This window comes from Pinus tabuliformis, chromosome J (genome assembly GCF_031772625.1).
Source record: "Pinus tabuliformis cultivar Carrire ecotype Pingquan chromosome J, CPIR1, whole genome shotgun sequence".
NCBI lineage: Eukaryota > Viridiplantae > Streptophyta > Pinopsida > Pinales > Pinaceae > Pinus > Pinus tabuliformis.
The window spans coordinates 10,424,500-10,432,328 of record NC_142295.1 but is presented as its reverse complement, the minus strand read 5'-3'; the positions used below and the strand labels follow the sequence as shown (position 1 = coordinate 10,432,328).

At 35.3% G+C, this 7,829-nt stretch overlaps 1 long non-coding RNA gene across 1 annotated transcript; it reads left to right on the top strand.

Annotated features, from left to right (window-relative positions):
- Positions 1-3,587: 3,587 nt before the first annotated feature.
- Positions 3,588-5,127, top strand: LOC149225173 (uncharacterized). Its single transcript, XR_016246942.1, has 4 exons — positions 3,588-3,675; positions 3,843-3,959; positions 4,060-4,183; positions 4,427-5,127. It is a non-coding gene; the product is annotated as an uncharacterized LOC149225173 (long non-coding RNA).
- The last annotated feature ends 2,702 nt before the right edge of the window (positions 5,128-7,829 follow it).

The following is a 7,829-nucleotide window of genomic DNA, read 5'->3' as shown; positions in this document are numbered from 1 at the left end:
GAAATCGATCAATTTCAGAGTATCTTATCAAGTGGAAGAACTTATCCGCTGAAGATTCCACATGGGAGGATGAGAATTTTATGCAGAAGTATCCAGAACTACTCAAGCGTTGAGGACAACACTTTTTTGAAGGAGAGGGGCATGTTGGGTCCCTATAATACTAGTGATTACCCCATTACTATTGTAGTTATACCCCTTATTTATATTGTTGTGCCCCTATTACCCCCATATTGTTATTTCTGTGCCCCATAGAATCCCTCTATTGTTATTTTTGTGGCTTTATATTATTATTGTTAGGTCGGCTGGATTATATTGTGACTCCTTAGACTCCTATATATAGAAAGGAGGTTTTGTCATTTGTATCATCCAAGAATTGTTCATTTATGTAATGTAAAGGAGGTTGCCCCCTCGAAGAGGCTGAATTCTAAGGCGTGGATCTCTCTTTTCTATCTTTTTGTGAGCTGGTTTCATAACAGTTAACCACCTTATTTATTACTATGGCCCATCCCATTATTACATTATTACCTTGGGTACCTCCCTTGGTACCCCATATTATCCCCCCTAGGTATATAACATTCCACCCCTAAGCATGTTTCGTCCCCGAAACATGGGAAGAACACAAATAATAAGATCTACTCAAAAGAGTAGTCCACTGGTACCATGAACGTGCATCTAGCTATCCAAGAGAAAGGTGAACCCTCGATCTCGCTGGTGCCTCGCTCGCTTGAGATGGAAGTTGACCGTGGTAGCTCTTCTATTTGTAGTAGGTGGATCGTCGCTCCTCGCTATCCGTCATACGGGGGTTGTTGTCCTTGTGGCTAATTGGTTGCCATCTTGTTGGTTGTTGTCTTGCGGGGTGATGTGGGTGATGATATGTTGAAGTTTTAACCCACGGTGTCTTTTTCTTTAATTCACACTGCTGTGGTGCCTGTTGTCGTGTCTTCTTTTTCAATATGACTTCAACCACTGAGCCCTCCTCTGATGTATTAGCACCTGTAACCTTTTCTGCTTCAGCCTCTGTTTGTGTTTGATTGTCGATCATTAAAGGCTCATCATCTAATATGTCAGTGCCTGGAACATCTTCTGCTTCAGCCTCTACCTGTTTATTGATGGAAATATCCCGTAATGTAATTTTCTTCTTTTTATACCAGAGCTTCAGGAATTTCTTTTGCACATTAATATTTATAGTACCCACTGATTCCATCCAAGGGTATCCCAAAACAACATCCATGTTATCTATATCTGAAGTATAAAAATCACCATGAAACACATACTTATCCATAGAAAGCTTCAAATCCTTATAAATTTGAACAGTCTCATCATCAACATGTGTATTTTCAATTTGTTTTGCTGGAACTTGCAATTTTTTTGCCAAGTTGACATTTATGAGATTTTGCTTGCAACTCGGATTTATAGACACAATGATTTTCTCCTTCTGAATCAATCCATGAACCTGCAGTAAGGAGATACCCGTAGCACTTAACCCCTTATGTGTCTGATTCTCCTTTTTTCTAGCCCGAGACCATTTGTCCAAAAAGATTTTTTCAAATTCTGCATCTGAAAGTTTGATCAACTGCATTAAGTCAAGTGATGAATTCCACTTTTGAGCCTCATCTCTCATATTAAACACCATTGGAATCTTCCAATGTGTCCCATGTGTGGACTTGTATCTCTGTATGAATTCTTCAATAGTAGGACCATCATCTTTCCCTGTAAAATATAGCTTCTCCATGAAGAGGGTTTGAAAAAAATTCACTTACTTGGCAAAAATTTGAAATTGTCACAGTTTCGTCAATATTGCTCAGAATCCTTATTATGACCTGTTTTCAGAAATGGAACAATCATTGTGCATCTGCCCATGTGATAGAAATCCTGATTCAGGCACTAGAATTCCAGATCTGCGCTGCTACTCTCCTGCCGTCACCCAAAATTTCTGAAAAAAGAGCTGATTTTAAATCAGCGATATCTCCTTCATCCGGACTTCGATTCGACTGTTTTTTTTTTGAAATTAGGTGTTTTTTCACAAAGATTCCATATCTACAATTAGATTTTGCAGATCTTGCACTAGGACGTCCAGATCTGTGCCGCAAACTCGCTGTCCTGAAAAATTGTCTGCAACCCCACTGATTTTTAGATCAGCGATATCTCCTTCATCCGGACTCCGATTCAACCGATTTTTTTTTTTGAAATCGGCTATTTTTTCACAAATAATCCAGATATGCAATTAGATTTAGCAGATATTGCACTAAATCGTACAGATCTGATCTGCAAACTCGCCGCCCCCGAAACCTTGTAGAAAATAAAAAAAATTCTCCACGGTTTGCCCAAGAAAGTGCTCCGATACCACTTGTTATAGCTCTGATACCACTTGTTATAGATCTGATCCAAAAATATATGAGAATAGAAAATAACCCAAGAAAGAACAAGATCGAAATAGATAGAAATGATTCTTTATTGATCAAAACCCTTAAGGTAGGGCAACACCATACATTCACTCCTTAAGGAAGGAGAACACTCCACAAGCCATATGCCTGTTCATACAATAATCCTTCACTATCCTCGACTTGGAGTCTCTAGCCTCTATATAGGCCTCATACATACAATACCATGGGTCGTTACTATGGTTCCCTCATACCATCAACTAATACCATGGGCCCATTACATTATTATTAACTACTTGTGGTCCCTTACATGATATGGGTTAACCACCTTATTTATTACTATGGCTCATCCCATTATTACATTATTACCTTGGGTACCTCCCTTGGTACCCCATATTATCCCCCCTAGGTATATCACACACCAAGCAAGTGTTCACTTGTCTTGTTGGTGGCTGTGCGGGGAACTTGAGTCGATCTAAGCTATCTGGCCTTAATCATCATCGGGCTACCACGCACAATCTCCCACCAATTCCTCCACGTCAAAGAGGTCGAGTAAGAGATGCAAATGCTACATGGGCGGTCAAATCAACAAGTGCAGTTAAAAGGCAAAATGCCAAAATACAATATGATTTAGATGCAAGGCTATGTCGTGCACGACAACAAGCATATAAAAGATTTGTCAATGAAGAAATTCTTTCAACTGTAAGTATTTATTAGTATTTATTTGTATATGCTTTTTTATTAATATTGTCAATGAAGAAATTCTTTCAGCTGTAAGTATTTATTAGTATTTATCTGTATATGTTTTTTATTAATATTAATTTATTGTTGTGGACTAAATTCATTGAAACTTGTTTTCACAATCAGTTGTTACATTTGATCAGCTTAATGATACTTCAAAGCAAAAAATTTGTGAAAAAATTCAACGTTGGGATCAGAGTCTACCTCGTAGACGTATGGAGACAATGAAGCACATAGATATTGCTTTAAAAGAGAAAGTAAGGACTGAGGTTCTTGATGATGTGGGGGAAGAAGGATTAGATGGGCACAACCATATATTAAACTTTGATGAAACTAATCATGACAATGACAACACAGTTGAGTCCATTTTTTTGCATATATTAATTTTTTAGACATTTTAACATTAAATAATATTTATATTTATTATAATTGTATACTAATTTCTCATTGTTATTGATATGCATAGCCTAATCAACAAAATTCCCCAAATTCAAGCCACCAACTATTACGACGCTCACCTAGATTTCAAGGTTTTCAAGGGGTTATTGGGCCAGTAAGTTTTTAATCCATATAACCTATTCCACAAAAAACATTAATATATAAATTGTTATGTTTTACCATAATGATGGGATGAGAAATGGATGTTCTGTATTCTATATCGTTATCCTTGATTTGTTTTGATTATATGTGTGTGTGTGTTATTTCGTATTTATGGTGCAGGTGTTCCCTTTGGAACCATCACAATCAATGAAAACCCTTTGTCAAAGCCTTAAGAAGAATGGAAATGAAATGGTTCAAATGCTACAACCATTTTCACGTCCAATGTCACAATGCAAGGTAAGATTATATTTATTTATACTCTTATAATTTTATCATATTTTTACATTTAATTCTATTTGAGTCACATACTTATATCTATGTATAATCTAATGTTCAGAGTAATGAATATACATCTCCTAAAACACCTTTGCACATGTATGATGGTGGACATGATACTTAGCGAAAATCACATTCTCCTCAACCATTGCGACATTCACCTAGACTTCAAGATAAATTAAGAGGTAAGTTATATACTACATATCTTAGCTCATAATAACATTGACATATTTTTTTATGACTAGTTAATGCATTTGCTTTTCATATTCGTTACATGTTCCCCATATTTTCATTATATCTATATAGATTTTGATATTTATTGATAGCTAATCAATGCATTGTCTTTTCATATTCGTTACATAGTCCGCATATTTTCATTATATCTATGTGGATTTTGATATTTATTGATAATGTTTTAATTTCCACAGAAAACAAAAAAGATAAATGTTGATGCTATGGTTAAAAGGATCAAAATCACGCCAAAGGACTTGAAAGCACGTGGGTTCGAGTCACACAAACAATACATAGAGCATATATGCTCAACTAACATTGCTCTCACTAAACCCACTAGGTTTGCTACTTTGAAGGCTAAACATTCCAACAAGTTTAAATGACTTAGGCTACAATAATATAACTTTAGCCATTGTTTTGTCTATAAAGGGGCTACAAGGACAGTTTCAATATATTAACTTTCTTTTATTAGATTGCTGATCACAGTTTTACTTCACAATAAGGTACAACAATACACAAAACGCTTTTATCTGTTGTACAAGATATTCTGATTTTGTCTAGTTGAAGGCATCTGTTATGTTAAGTCATACCACAATATCAAAACCCCCTTGGGTGATGAAAACATTGTTTAAATAGAAAATGTTGAAGGAGCCAGACAAGTAGAACACACTAGGCACAGAACAGTGCTTCACAATATAAGTTATATCATCTTATGTATTCATAGGTGCCGATCTGTGGCATCAATTCCCTGTTTTTCTAATAAGAACTTTATCTTATTCTTTTGAATAAATGTTTAATAAAATAATAAAGAATTACTGGAATGAGGAATCCCTGCTTTACGGATCATTATGTTTGTGATTCTTTCTGTGTGCTGAAAGGCTGGATTTATGATTTTTAATGCGACATGAATTTTTATTAGTCATACTGTATTTACCGAAATGGCAATTTTGTTGAAAGTGCTTGGATGATTTTGGTAGTGAGGTCTTTCCTGTGATCTGTTTTGGTCTACCCTAGTGGCAACTTCCAAATGGCTTTTTTTAATTTTTGATGTAAAATGCCCATAATTTACTGTTTATATAGATAGTCAAAGGAAGCATTCTATTGAAAAAAAGAGAGGAATTAAAAGATATGTGGGAGTGACTCTTTCCTATCAGACTATTTTAGTTATCTGTATTATATGATATATGTAATTTTAAAAAATTGTAACTAGTCAGCATGAAGACGATGGCTTTGGGCCTGTACAGAACTCGCATATCAATATTAGAATCACATACAGCATAGCCTATCTTGTATCAAAGGTAAGTTAGGGAAAGGGAACTAAATGATAAATAAAGAAACACACGTGTGGTGTATTGAAAGTTCTGTTTTTTTTTCAAATGAATTATTCCATTTAAATTTATTTTCTTGCAGTATTGTTGTTACTGGGATTTTTAAATTTTTGATTTTTAAAGTGCCCAATCCCTATCCTCAAGAATGGGATACCAATATTATCTCTTAACCGATTTCTATTCCAACGAGTTGTGTTTTTCTTATGCAGATGAAGAGTAGTCCTCAAAGCAGCAGTATTTTCCTACCACAAATACAATCTTATAAATTGAAACCTTAAAATACGGTAGCAGAGATAGAAATATATCGCTAGAAACTGGCAGAAATATTTGCTTAGAATCCTTAGTTTAAAATTCAGGAAACCATAAGCAGTACTATCATGTCTTGTTGTAAATTTCAAATACAGATGTTTCAACAGAGAGAGATACTTTTCCTCGTAGAAGGGACCAATTGCAGAGGGACAATTTTTCCTCGAGCTATATGAATTTAAAAGACTCCACCATCGAGTTGAGGGTCGGGATGTGACAATGGAAAACTCTCTCAACAACAACAATAACAGTAAGGCGAACAACTCTAGTTAGATCAGCACAGAATATGGCAATGCTGCCAAACAACCGATGTTGATGTTTGTAGCTCGGACAGGAACTTGTGCACAGGTTTTGTGTCAAATGTGTGGGAAGTCGTTTGAGTCCTTTCTATTTGTAATTCACTTTATTAGATGGAAGAGACGAAGAGACTTTAATTTTAAGTTAGGAAAAGTCTAATAAAGTGTAATTTAATAGCAGCAGTGATTTAGATAAATCTCCACTTTTGATTATTGAGATTGAGATTAAATCTCTATCGTTGATCTTAATGACAGATTAAAATTGTGGAAACTTAGAATAGTCATCAACTCAAAATTATAAAGACAGAGCAAGATAGAAGAAAAAGTGGCACAGTAACTTAGTTGCAAAGAGAAAAAAGAATTCACTCAGTGTGCAAGCTGACAAGTAGTGGGAAACAAAGCAGTAAAGCGAAATCGACTTCAGCCAGATTTGTGAACGCCATACAATTTCAAGGAATAAGGATGCCATATGATCTAGTCGTAGAAGGAGAAGTTCAACCTAGCAAAGGGCCATATGATCTCAATCGATTTTTAGAGTGTAGGTCGAGTTCTTTTTAGTGATCATACATGGCCGTACAGCTGCTAGGGATTTGCTGTTGATTTCCTTTTTCTGGTGGGAAGAGTTTTCTCAGTTGAGGAACCCTTTAGGATTTTTAAAATATCTGTGGAAAAACCTGTTATCAGTTTTTTGGAAAACCAACATTTCGGACTAGCTTAGTGAGTCCATCATCAGGGCAATGTGATCTGCATTTTGCTCCATGCTTTCACGCTCTCTCTTCTCTAAATGCAGATCACATTGCCCTGATGATGGACTCACTAAGCTAGTCCGAAACGTTGGTTTTCCAAAAAACTGATAACAGGTTTTTCCACAGATATTTTAAAATTCTACCAACCTGTATGGACACTCTCTTTAAAACCCTTGTAGGTTTTGAAAAAAATAATGAAAAATTGATTTGAAAGGCAGTACAAATTTTTTGTTGTGTATTTTTGTTTTCGCTGATATATTTTTGGTAATCCTGGACTAATCGCCATTCTAGGATCCACTCTGGGACCACTAAAAAAGGTAATGATAATTGGTAGGAAGTTTACTAATGCCTGCAGTTTTTGGTGCAACGGAATATCTCAACATGATATCAGAGCCTTGGCCCAGGTTTGATTCCCCGATTTGAGTTTGAAAGAGGTGTTGGATTTTCACACTGGTCTCATTGGGAATCATTCACGTGGACTAACCGCCACTCTGGGATCCACCCTGACACCACTAAAAATGTAATGATAATTGGTAGGAAGTTTAGTAATGCCTGCAGTTTTTGATGTAATGGAAAATCTAACAATTTTCCAGCCATTATGCGATTAATTTATAGTCTGAATTTTTCTATTTAATTTAAAAATTCTGTAAGTTTTATTTCCTGAGATCATTTTCTGTTTAAATTAAAAATTTAGTAAAAGTTTTATTTCCTGAGATCATTTTCTGTTTAATTTAAAAATTCAATAAAAGTTTTATTTCCTGAGATCATAAGGTAGTTATTCACCTCGGGTCTGGATAGATATTTTTTGACATTGTATTCAGAGCTTGGTTTTGTTAGCACAAATTTCTACACGACTTACAAATAGGAAGATCTTTAAAATCACTAGTAAAAATTAGTGTAACATATAGAAAAATATGCCTCAAG